This window comes from Corvus cornix, chromosome 11 (genome assembly GCF_000738735.6).
Source record: "Corvus cornix cornix isolate S_Up_H32 chromosome 11, ASM73873v5, whole genome shotgun sequence".
NCBI lineage: Eukaryota > Metazoa > Chordata > Aves > Passeriformes > Corvidae > Corvus > Corvus cornix.
In genome coordinates this window covers 9,566,421-9,580,723 of record NC_046341.1, presented here as the reverse complement: position 1 = coordinate 9,580,723, position 14,303 = coordinate 9,566,421, and positions in this window count along the sequence as shown.

Genomic DNA, 14,303 nt, shown 5'->3' with positions numbered 1-14,303 from the left:
AACCAAGTTTTCTATCTGTTGTTGGATATCTAGGTCACCTCTTCTGATATCCCCCTAATTTACTCCAAAAACAGGAATTTAAGTAGCATCCTATTTCAACACCCAAAACCGAAGAGGCAGATGAGGTACTAGATGCTACCAGGAGGACCAACAACTGTGTCAGCATCTCTGACTCTTCAGCATCTCAGATTCGTACAAGTAAACATGAAATTTCAATTTCCTCTCTTACCTAAGCTAATATTTATAACCTAAGATAATTTAAAATGCAGAAGCACAACACAAATTACCTTTGAGAAGAAAATAGAAGGTTTGGAAAAGTCAGAACACATCTAGTTCTTTTTTCATTATAAGACAAATCAACACTGCTGCCAAAAAGCTGAAATATTACATTCTTGTACAAGCAAAGAGAACAAAGAGAAAACTCATATGATGTGTTTAAAAGATTTTTTTTTAAAGTTCAACAAGAAACCAGTTTAGCCTTTTTTAAAACTAAGAGTGAACTGCTAGAATTGAAAGAGATCCAGAAATGCCTACTTGCATAATCCACAATGTGTAATACCACCAATAAATCAAGAGCAATTCCTAGAGAACAGAAAGGCCCTCTCCTTTCTCAGCTGTAAAAACCTGTAGTGATAATACCACTAATATCCATGAAGTTTTGAAATATCTGGGACAGACCAGAGCAATGGCATTACATAAGCCAGATATTAGAACCCTTCACTCCTACAATTATTAAAACTCTTTAAAGCACATACTGAAACAGCTTCTCCTCTTCTTGTGGTTTGCAATAAAGAACTAAAATAAGTCAATAATTTTCTTCCTAGATGCCTACGAAGTGTGTGCGGAAACATTTACACATTTTATTTAAAGTTGTTCCACATTACATAAATCAACATTGAACCAAACTGGAAAGTTCAACATCTACTGGTCTTAATTTCTCCTTATGCACACAAGCAGACTCAAAGTTCAGCCAGCCATTAATTATTTTTCTTCAGTATCATGTTAAAATCAAATTGTGAAATTTACTGTCATTTCAGGCAAAAATGTATGGTCAAACCATTGATTTCCATTTCAGCAAAGATTTAGTTCTCAAGTTACACCGACAGAAATCGACTTTAACCAAAATATATGACACTACATAGATTTTCAGAAGGCACCAGTGTCGGGGGTTTATTACTTTTAGTGACTGAGACTCAAAGAAAAACAACATAATTTAAGATACTTGCATACCACTGAAACATCTTAAAATGAAAATCCATTTTTTAATTTCCTTTCTCTCTGCCAAAGCCAGAAAACAATCAGGCAGGCAATATTGTTGGTCAATACTGTTTTTCTAAATCCCTGATCATCAATTTTCCAAAGAAAGGCTTGGGAAACATTTGAAGTTCAAGTTGTCTTAATTAATTGACACACCGTATCATTTCTGATAAATTCATAAGATTAATGTTCAGAATTGTGTGTTCAGTTTTATCAAAAAAAGCACTTGCTTCCCACAAATATCAACATGAACACTATTATTTCTATACAAATTTCCAAAAGCAGCACTTTGCAACAATATTAACCAATGTGACCATGACAGTTCACAAACAGACCAAAATGACAATTTTGTTCTCTAAGTGGTATTCACCCATTACCTTTTAACAAAACCTTCCCAAACAGCTACAGCAAAAATAAAGCACATGTAGGTAGCAAAAAAAAGTTGTAATTTCTGGCAGAGAAAAAGTTCTACCATCTTTCAAAGAAGAGATGCTTGATGCTTCATTCCATGGTGTTCATGAAAGCAAATCTTTCAAGAAATTCAATATTTTGACATTGAATATGACCCGAAATTATCACAGTTAAAGCCATTCAATTGCAAAATTGGAAGTATCATAATCAATATTCCATATTTTTACATATTTCTTTAATTTGTAAAAGAGAAAAAAAATTCATAGACAGGAAACAAAAAAACTTCACAAAACACAAAAGGTGTTTCTAGTCTCTGTCCCTGCAATAGCAGAATCCTCTCATAATGCTGACTCAGAGTGACTCAGGTGGAAAGGGACCACAGGGGGTCATCCAGTTGTGTTCAGGTGGAATTTCCTGTCCCCCACTTTCTGCCCATTTCTTCTTGTCCTCTTGCTCCACCCCACCGAGCAGAGCCTGCTCCACCCTCTGACACCTCCTGCAGACACTGACGGACATTGAGGAGGTCCCCATCAGTCACCTCCTAAGAAAACTGAGGCTAATTCCTCCCTCCCTGAGAGGGGAAGCTTATCCTAAAAGTTTAAGGTAAATATGGGTGATTTGCTTGCAACCAAATACACATTTATCTAAACTATTTCCTGACTTCTTTCCAGAACACACATTAAAGGAACCACAGACCAAAATTTTGAGCCTGAGGTGAAACAGATGCTGACTGTCAGATAATGGATCTTGTCCTGGTTTTACTTCCTAGAATTGATTTATCTTTCTGCCACCTACTGTCTTCATTAGAAGACTCGTCCTGAGTTGAACAACATTCAGTCTTCCATGTTCTACTGAGGTCATTGATAGCTTCCCTTAAGCTTCTGCTTTCAAATCTTGAAGTTAATTAAGCTTGATCATAAAGAGTATATTGATTGAACAGCCAGTTTTGAATTCTTCCATCACTTAGCCTTCACCATCAGTAATGACAAATCTGAAGGGGACAAAGGTATTGTAGGGCTGTGTGGTGAGAAACAGAGATCACCAGGAGTTTCACAAAGTGAAAGAAGAACCCTCTAAAGGAACACACAGCATTAATGAAGTAAGGCCATGGCACGCATGGACTGACATCAGCTCTGCCAGGTGACTCTAATGCTGTCCCCAAGCTGCACTGCACCACATTCCAGGTTTCTGCCTTGCCTCAGGCTTGAAGCTCTGCAACCTGTGCATGGCATGGGTTTCCTGGTCCTCTTTATGCAAAACAATTCAACTCAGCTATGGTATCGAAACCATCTGCTGCTCATTTGATCTAGGCCAAATCATAGAAATACAGGAGTTGTACAAGAAATAGGAAACTCACAGTCCTTTTAAAACAGCATAAAGCATTAAGTTTCCCATAAAACATTCTATAATCTAAGAGTACATAGATAAGTGCCTACAGCTGAAGACTGTGAATTTTAATGTTAGAAAGAGGTGACTTTTTTTATTTTGCAAATACTACATTTTGCTTCCTGTTTCACTGGGCTTCAATGGCCCCATTCCTATCGAGATAGTAAATAAGGCTGAGAATTAACTGTGTAAGAACTTTGATTTCCCATTTTTGAAAAGGAAAAAACTGGCTTTCAATTTCTAGTTGTTTCATCCAAAACAATGGCAAGAAAATCTCAGGTGCTGATTAAGTGCCAGTGCAATCACCTAGAAAGGACATATCAGCCTTGCTCTGGTTTGAAATACTTAGGCAGCCTAGGAATTCCAAAATCTATTTTAAAATGACTATTTTGCTCTTTTGCTATTTCTTAATCATGTTGCATTTACCTACTGAACTGACCCTGAAACCCCTGAACTATTTTGTTGTTTTTAAATCTGTTTTACTTAAAAATTAAACCTGAAATATTCATCTACCTCCTAGGCATATATAATACTCTTTGTTATTCAAGAAATAAATGACCCGTTTTCTACTCATCTGATTTGATGTTTTTGTCCTTGTAATATGCCAGTTCAGTAGTTCACATTTTCCATTGACTTTTCAATGCTTTCTGAAGCCAAATTGACATTACCCTTTAAGTACATGAGGCTGTTGTCATCAACAAAGAGGCAGCACAGAAAAGTCACTGTATACAAAGCTAAGATACAATTAAGCAACTAAAAAGAAGAAAAAGAATAAAGATCAACCATTTCTGCTCCCATTCACGCTTTCCATGCAGAGCCCACTTGGAGCCCACATCAGCTCTAACATCCCTCACAGTACAAATGAAGGTAGCAGGCAAGTTCAGGTCAGGAGTTCAGTTCAGGCTTCATGCTGTGGGCCATTCTTTTATTTGGGGCTTTTTAGGGGGGTTGGTTCAGACACAGGAGTCCCATGTATGACAAAACTTCAAAGACAGGAGACCTCACCACCTCCTGTAGATGTTTTGGTCTGAGTAATAGCCCTTGAAAGACCTTTTTAGGCACTATGCAGGGCCTGACCTAAAGAATTCTGAGATATTTCAGTTTCCTATACTCAAGAGACATAGTTCATTTTTCCCTGATTTATGTTCTAGTCTGTGACAAATGAGTGATTACTGTGATTTTTCATTTGCCATCATTAGCACTTACCAGCAATACAAGCCTGATTTCTAGGAATATCTTCAACCCCCCTACACATGCTATGACTATACCAGAATAGACTTTTTTGACTATTTTGTTAGAAAACTCAATCTCCATAAGATTAAGATTAGAACTGACCAAATGAGGATCTCAATCTAACAAAAAGATTATGAGATAAATATTTTGTAAAACAGACTATATTTTTAGGCAAGAAGTTAGAACTTCTGTCAAAAAAACTAAGCTAGTTCTTCCAATATTTTGTTTCAGAACATTTATTTTTACAAAGCAGGGGAGATATTATTTACTGCTTTGTTCTTCATATCACTTTGCTACAATTTCAGAAAAAATAATCCCTTTATGTTTACTGGATAGCTAACTTTTGCTCAGCTATTTGCTAAGACCACAAAATGTCTTATAGAATAAATGCATATGATAGAGAAAGAATTTTGACTGGATCCTGAACTCCTTCAACTCATGCTATATTCCCCTTTCTGGGCCAAATACAAAATTATGCCCTATAAGGATGTTTATTAGACTGCACATACAAAACACTCTTCCATGCACAAAATCAGTAGAAAGTTATTGCTATTACCTTCACTGATTTTTCTGTTACTTGTATTGGGCTTGAAAGAACTCTGTACTCACAATGTAGGTCTGTGTAATCCTAATTTAAATCTCCACCTGCTATACTTCCATTTTAAGACAAAATCCTACATAAGAATTCCACAGAGATTGTCAGACATTCCCAGGGATTTTCTTCCTTTATTTATGGTATATTCCTTCCCTTTTTTCTGGTATTTAATATTTTTTTTTTGTATGCAAGCAGAATAAGCCATTATTACCTGGCTAAACAAATGCATCAGGGTGGTAACAAATACCACCCAGTATTTCTTAATTTCCAACACAGCAATTAAAAAAAACCTGATGTGAACTAAACACTAAAAATTAGAAGAATATCCCTTAGAATTATTCAAGAGGTTTCAAAGATCTTCTGCAGTTTTAATGTAATCCATTCTCAATAGTGCTCATATGCTTGGGCAACTCTGGCTTTTCAACAGTTCTTTAGCCAGCTGATTTCCTTCCAAACACCTGCTGCTATCTGATGTGACAAAAGGTCAAACTTACTTTTATTATTGAAACAAATTTTAAGGAATTTTGTAAGTAAACTTCCATAAACTACAGCATAATTGCTGTGCCAATGACAGTTTAATCCAATTCAAGAGGAAAAAAAACCCACTTTGGTTAGATATCTGGTAACAAACTCATTCAGACAATTTGGACTCTAATCTAATTCACAAAACATTTATCTGTCTGGCTCCTGATCTAAAAGCTACCATTCTCAAAAACTTTCATCTGCTCTTATTTGAATGTTTTCAAGATGTATAAAAACATGTCAAACGTCTTCCAGCAGGAAAAAGTATGTACAATCACATTATTTTGATCCTTCTACAAGTCCTTTCCATAGTTTATAAATATTAAACATTAAATAACATACTAAATTTAAGGCAGTTAAGAAACATTCAAGCAAGAAAAGTAATTCCTGGTGCTAAAGTTCCTGCTGTGTTTTTCCTATATATAATTACTAGTAGAGCTCATAGATATGTATACAACATACCAAAAAACAAGAGTAGCCTGATGTCAAGCAATGCAACGTGGTAATTTATAGAAAACTTCTTCATGAGAGGATTCCCATAAAAAAATAATTTTATAAATAACTCTCAGCTGCTGCTCCAGCTATCTCCAGCTCTCAGAAGACACTTTATTCCAATTCTATCTCTACTGTGACTCAAGTATGTAGAGTAATACATGCCTCTTTAGTTCTTGTTTGTTTACTTGCTGTGCCCAACCAGTGCCAGCCAGATTGATGTGTGTTTATGCCAACAGAAAACTCTTATATCAAACCTGGCTATAATAAACTATAAGCTCAAATCCATCGATCCTAGTTAGGATAATCCCTAGAGAGGGCACTTCCATCATTTCCAACCAGTTCCACAGCAGCAATAATTTACTATCAACCCAGGAATATGTCCAGATTCAACTGTGTGAGCATACCTGGATTTGTCTAGTAAAGTCATTCAGTGGATATGCAGAAAATTCTCAGTTTGGCCATTCATCAAACAGCCAGTCTCCCCTGAAGTGGTCACACAGACATAAAATGAGGGCAGAGGAAATGCAGGGAAACATCTTGCATGAATATCCACTGGAATTCAACATGAAATTTTGGCCTTACCAACCTCTGCATATATGAAAGTTGGGGGGTTTTGGCTCAAAGACTGGAAGAAGCTCCTGAGGGGAGAATTTCCATTCTTCCAATAGCATATGTTGCAATCCTACAGAATAATTTAGGACCTCCAAAGAAAAAGCACATATAAACTCCCAGAAAATGTCTCCTGGTCTACACAAGCACCAGGTTGTTGACATATGATTGTGGTAACAAGCAGATGAAAGTTTTTCATTAGTTGTTGCTAGAGTGATTTTTTGGTTTTTTTTTTTTTTTTCTCCTTTTTTAAAAATCAGGAACAGCATTATTAGAATTCCAAAAGGAAGCTTTCCTTTCCCCATCTTAGTATTACTAGACTGCATTCTCTAAGAAAAAAGCCTCAACCATTTATAAATAAGGTTTATGATGGACAATGCAATATATTTTCTATAAATAGCACTTTTCTTGTCAAATATCTATCAAAATTTATTACCAAAACATTATTAATTGTTCCCAAGTCAACAGATTAAAATGTTTAAAGGGTTTAGAAACACAGAAAGAAAATGTACTTCTGCTATACATAGGCAAAGAATTTCAAGCCTCTGACCAGGTAAGCAAATCTGAAGCACAAGAACAACTATAACCTGTAAAAGCGACCAATCTCTTCTGGATAGATAAAACTTGTATGCAAACATGAAAACAACTGAACTACTAAGGGCTGCCATGAGCTGCAGAATGCTTTTACTGCCCCGAAAAGGAGCACTGGCAGTAATCCTGTCTGAAATCAGACACTGTCTCAAGCTCTTGTGGGGCAACAGCTGGCATGGCTAGAAGGAAGAAAAGCAGTAACTTAGGACTGCAACGGAAACCTGTCTCACAACACCTCTTTATCACTTCATGTTGATGTGAAAGGTACAGGAACATTGTGACTTCTGCCTCCTAAGACACAGCATCACAGGTGTGTAAGAAATATATCCACATGGCAAAAACAACATCAGAGACAACTTTACTTGAACTCATACATCTTTTTCTCCACGTTTTGCCAACTCTATGTAAGCCAGGCCACGCATTATTTCTTTTGCAGCAAAATATTTTAAAAGTTGCTGCACCACAGAGTAGTATTCCCAAAAGAAAAATCATTGCTGGAAAGTTGGTGTTTATGCCAGGAGTAAGCTGTTAGGCACATGCTTTTGGTGCATAACATGACAATAAACAAAGGCTGCTCTATATATTTTCTGGCTCACAGACAAATACCATGCAATTAAGTGTCAAATTAACTTGTGCAGCAACTGCTAGTAGTTTTCACGTATTTGGAAAATAGAGCATTGGTTGTCTGTTACAAACTATTTAAGCCTGACTCATTTTCAAGGTTCCTAAGCACCATAGGGCTCCACAGCTTTTTGTGACACTGGCTGGCTTTCATAAAAATAACACCACAGAAATTTTAGGAGTAATGATAATACACAAGCTTGACATGACCTACTGGAGCTCTTTATTACAAAAACTATTTAGAAAACAAAATCTAGAGGCAAAGAGTTCTTGAGCAATAAAAAAATAAGTACATTTCCCCTCAGGAAGCACTCCTTTCTAGCATATTCCACCCATACCAAAATTTGGTGGTAGATAAGATTCTGAAATACCTAACAGTACAATTTTTTTTTATTTTTTTTTAAACATGTTGTAAGTATTATGCAATTTTTAGTCCACATCACCACAGTCTAAAATGTTACTAGAAGGTACATTCAAACTAATGGTACAACTTTAGGTAATTCTGCCATGTCATATTCTTCACCTGTAAAGCCAAATGGTGTGGTAGTTAATTCCCTCACAGAAACCAGCTTATTCACAGAAGTTCTATGAAACCTCCAAAGGAAAAAAAATAACAGTGAATTTAATACAACTTCTTAGCTTTTCTGATTAATATGCTGTACAAAGCTGCTATTCTTGATTCATTTCACTTGCAGCCTTCTACTTAGGTAACACTGCTCTTCTCTCACATACAACTGAAGGTGATAAACTTGATATTTTCCACACATTTGTAAATATACTAATCTATAATAAGTTTGTTAAGCTCATTCAAATTCCAAAGATTAAAAAAGAAAAGGATGGACACAATTGACATCTCTGAACTTAGAGGTGTTCAGTAAAAAAAAAAAATCACTGTGTATCACCCCACCCAGATCTAACATTCCTACAGCTCAGCTCCCTCTTCTGTGCACAAGTCTCAGTTGCTTAGTATTGTCCCTTGGTGGGCTTGAAACAGGGGAGAGTTTGATTTATTTAAAAGATGGAACAATAAATTGTTTTTTCCAGTTATTCAGACTTCTCACTTAAGGTATAAATGAGGTACAAAATATGTGTGTGTGTACAAATAAATAATACTTTTGTTGAAAGTTGCCATAGAGACACACTACTTACTGTTGACCAGAATGACAGCTCCTGCTGAAGTAGAGAGAGAGCTGAGAAGACAAGAAGATAATAGACGACAAGATTTAAAAACTAAAGTCGCGTTAATCTATCTCTTTAATAAAACTCATTGGTTACACAGAAATTAATTTTGTGCTGAATGTTCCTGTGGGCTGTTGTAACTCACTGACTTCAATGAAGTCAGCTCATGGATGAATTTGCCTCTCAGTTGTACTGAGGTTCTGATAAAGCTTATCTGCCAGCGTGGAGCTGAACAGGAGGACTGGGTCAGTAACAAGCTATCTCCCAACTTAAACTAGGGTAACAACTCTCCTGGCCTTAATAGGGCCTCAGAATACATCCCCACAAACCTCATTGTCAGAGGTGCTAAATAAAAGAGGGTGTCAGAGCTCACATGAGTTCTGACATTTTAAATGACCCTTGCAATTCAGCAGATAATTTTGTGTTCAAACATACAAAGTTTTTACAAGCTTTATCTCCTACCTTCCAGTTCTTCACTCTGCCTTTTCTGCCAAATCTGATGGCCACCCATATATCAGTTTATGCCAGATTATTCTCATATCTTTTCAGTGCCTTTCTCTTGGTGGATTATTCAAAAACACTCCTCCACCCAGCGCTGCTGACATCCTTAATAGGCTGGAAACAGTGCAGGAAAATAAGACTAGACCAGGATCATTCTCTTCAAGGTTAAACTTGACCCCTCTAATAATGGAAGACATAAAAGTCAAAAGCACCAGGAAGCCATTTTACCATCATCTCAAAAGTTTAATATGATTGGGTTTAGACCAGTTAAGTTCCTCTTATTTAAGTAAGGGATGCACTGACATCCAAGACAAGACCTCAGTCAGGTAGGAAAGTTTCCAGTTCAGTCTATTTTAAAACTATTAGAGCAAAAGGTACATTTTGTACAAACAAAAACCACAGGTATTCCTGCAGGGCTCCAGGTGAAAGGACTCCTCAAACAAATGTGACTTCAAAACAAAGTTCTGCTTATTACCAAACAGATCACAACTGTGCTGCCAGTTCACTCAACTACATGCCCACTACCAGGGCAAATAGTGTTTAGACAAATACCAGACACCCAGCAGCATAGTTAGCAGAAGATAGTTGTGAGAGGACATCAGCAAGCAAGGAAATCTTTTTCGATTTCTGAGATCTTGCTACAGGAATTTCCTGCCATTCCAGAAGATTTTGAAGTCTTCATTCATATGAGAATTTGTCTTTTATATCAGACAAATTCTCATATGTTGCTATTCTCAAGAAAAGAAGTCACAGCATCAGTCACAAAAATACAATATTTACTTTTGAAAAGAACTTTATGAAAGAACTATATCCATAAAGGCAGACAAAATCTAATCAAGTGATATTATAAGATTTGCAGACACATGATGTTTTTAAATGGAAACAATCTGTATCCATCAAATGTTTTGTAATATTTTTTTGAATGAAGAAAGGATTTAAAAACAAGTAAGGCTAATTCTAATGTGGAAATAAGCACTTTTGCACCAAACAAATAAGATGGCTATAAAAATGCACATAAAACTAAGCAAAAACCTTCCTACTTCAGACTAATTATATTCAAACTGAAGTCAAAAAAAATGAATAATGCAAAAAGATGTGGCTTTAAAGAAGACAGAAATGTGCTCAAAAATGAAAATTCCTTTTAAACATTCAGCTCCCTCATACCGAAATCTCCTCAGTTTTACGAGTCTTTATAAGCAGAACTTTGGCTCCAGAGGGTTTGGTCTGAATTAGGCTTTTTGAAAATGCAAGAAGAATCTATATCACAGCTGCTGTATTCACTTTCTGACTGGGGCAATAGTCTGACTCCCCCTTTTCCCTATCATCAGTAGGTCATGTAGGTGTTAATGTCACCAGGAACTTTGCTTCAAGGTCTTTTTGCTCTCCTGCTAGATTTTATAACCAAAGACAAAAAGGAGCCTTGCCTGTGTGATCCACTGTAGCAGTAGCAATAATCTTCCAGCACTAAGTCCCTACTGAAAACTCCCTCACACTGAAGACATTGCCATAAAAGGACACCATTTTAGCCCCTCTGCATTGCTGAGAAGTCATCGCACTATTTGCGGGATCCTGCAGGAAGATAATAGCTCATTAAAAACAAGAAAGCTGGAGAGCAAGCTTATCTACCAATTCCAAAAGTCATCATGGGAGACATGAGGCCAGCTTATACCCTTATGTCATGAGTCTCACAGCATTAATCTTTCCATGACATAGACTGAAGCTGTGGGGAAACCTGCAGGCACCACAGCGTCTCCAGCAGCATTTCAAGGCCACTGACACAGCACAATTAATCAGTGTGTGCAAAACCACATTCCACAGAAGTTATTCAACTCCATCTGTATTTGTGCACTTCATAACCATATACTCACACCTACAGTGCAGCACAACTGCACTGGCTTCCCAGGAGTTTGGAAAGGTGAGGGATAGTATCATCAAGGGAGAAACAGAATCAGTAGGTTCAGTTACAGATTTTTCCTTGGAAATGAACGACCTTCCTCTCCTGACATTGTACACACAGAGACAGCCCCTTGCTCACGCTTGAGTGTCTCTGCCAGCTCCTCTTCCCCCCTGAGGTGTGTGCAGGGCCATGCCACAAGCTCTTATTTTCCTTTAAGAAAGAGGCAGACTAATTGAGTTTGCCAGAAAGACACACAAAGGTTACACAGCCTTCACTTCAGGGATCTTATGGCCAGTTACGTACCATTTCAAGCAGAACTAGAATTATGACATGGCACGAGATTGTATCTACAGACTTTTAAGATTATTTTAGAGCCAGAGGCCATAGTGTTTATAGTTGAATGGAAGGGTAGGGAAGGTACAAACCCTGCTTCCCTTCTCTTCTGAAGAAATTAAAGGATGGATGCCAAGATTTGTTTCTGATGCCTTACACTGATTTCTCTTGAAGAGATGACTCACCTTCAGTATTTAACCCTGCAAATCCAGCTGGCCAAATCAGTCATCTGCCACTCTCATCTAATGCTCACACAGATCTTCCCAACAGTCTCTTCTGAGGAAGATGGGACACTGGTGCCCCACTTCAGTTCTTGCCTCACTTTCCTCAGCCCTTTCAAGACTCATGTATAAATACCAGCTATTTGACTACTGCTATACTAATTTTGTTTTCCCATTAAGATTGCTCCATAACATTTTTCTTCTCATCTACCATATTCTACCACACACAGACCCTTCTGTTTTGCCAATCACTTTTAGCACACTTGTGATGCGAAGTCCTGAAATATTCAGCTTCCACAGATTCATCGTCCCTCTATTACCTCTGTCTCTAGATAACAATTCAGGCAGCAGAGTACTTCTCCAGTGAGACCATTTAGCAGCTCCTATAGGACATACCTAGTTTTGATCCCAGTTACGTCAATGGCAAGCTTCACATCACTGAGCATTTTGGGATTTTGGTCACCAAAGCAAGACATTTCATCCTGAACTATTTTTATCAGAGACTCGAAAATCCTTTTATATAATTATAGTACTGAGAAGCAGCTACATGCCCATTTGTAATAGTACAGCTTCCTATCCCAACAACAGCAAAGAAATTATGCCAAGACAAAGGATTTTTAAATCTTATCTTGTAACTTACCAGAAAAAACCAAGAAGTCTTCAAAACACATATCCATCTATGAATCAAAGTTTGGTAAATGCTGCTTTAAAAACATCATCACAGCTGAGTCAGAGATAACAGCCTTTCATGTGGTGTCTCAACTCAAAAAATTATTTGAAGAACTACGCCCATAAGTGTGCACATATATCTTATTAACGCCAATTGAAATTATACTTGTGGAATACAGAACAGATATTTGAATCTTTAATCTTGAATCAAAATTACAAATCATATAATTTATAAGATCATTACAAACAAAATCTTAATATATTTAATTTGGCAGAACAGGATAGAAATAAAATACCAAACTGTGTTTTGGTAACATCCCTCATTATAGATAAGAGCTGTCTATGATAGGATAAGACCACAGTAAAGCAAGCCAAGCTCTTTCTCACCCTTTTCATATACAATCCTCACACATGACTGCAGTTGGTATTTTGCAGGGTCAAAATCCTTAGAAATTATTAATTTTACTAAACATTCTGCCATAGCCTACGCATTTGGATGCAGTAGAATGTTTGGCCCTGATGATAGAAAAGAAATAAAGATCTCAAAACAAATGGGGTCAGACTAGCCCAGCCTTCAGAAGTACATTTCTTCCGTTTTCCTTACAGCTCCTCTGTGTGGAAGTGGCAGAAGAAAGGAGACTGAACAAGTCTTTCATGGCACCGAATGGAATCAAGGAACTGATTTGACATTTTGGGTTACAAGAGCTTCTGTTGAGTCCGAGTAGGAAAACAGACACAGCTGCTGCCCTTCAATGTTTCCTCCCACTTGCTAACAGCATTCAAGCTGTAAAATTGAGCCATCATGTTTATTTCATCATTCACACACCTTTTAATTCAAGTTATTGGTGCAATATTTAAGATACACAATGAACTAATATGCCAGACAACAGAAACCAGTATAAATCCTTCTGTCCATGGAAACAGAGACAGGTTGGACACAGGCCCCTTACGGAATAGTTTTTACCTCATAGGTAAAAGAGCATAATTTTAAATTTCATGGGGGATTTCCTTCTGAAGACTGACATATTGCAAGATCCAATATAAACCTATTTGTCGAGCACAGCTAAAGAACCTTACTTATCTCTGCAGGTACAGAAGCCAGAAAATCCCCACCACATATTCCACTTACGTGAAGCAAATGAGTTCATTTGGCAGTGTCCCAGTGAGGACTCCCAATGCCTTAGCAAGCTCTGAACAAAACTCTAAATTATAACCAAAGAGATAAAAACTCCAGAACACATTTTTAAAAGAAAAATCACATTTAAGAAAAAACAAACACTTAAATTTAGCATTTTGGAAGTTATGAGAGGAATCTAACTGTTTTCTTATACTAGTTCTACATCAATGAACTTTAATAGGCATTTTTAAATTAAAGACAGATTTGCCATTATCAGCTTTTGTCCTGCTGCAATGATAAATTTTTGGATTAAAAACTCTTCAACACTATGGTTTAGGGTCACAAAGTACTTTTATAAATAGCAGTAATAGCTTATGTTGTTTCTTTTATGAAGAAAGCCAAGAATAGCAACAACCAAAATATACTATGCATTCACAGAAATTCCTCATTCTACAGACAAAGCTGCAAGCCAGCAGAATTTCATGGAGAATAAGTATACTTTGGCAAGCCATGATACACAGTTTTCTTCGGCCAAAAGGCATTCACATGGACTTTGTTTCACTTCCCCCGATGAAACTGGGGATGGGGATTCCTTTTACTGTGCACATGGTGTAGACATGAAACTTTGTGGAATGGATCCTCACACCAGACATTTTACTTTGTTGA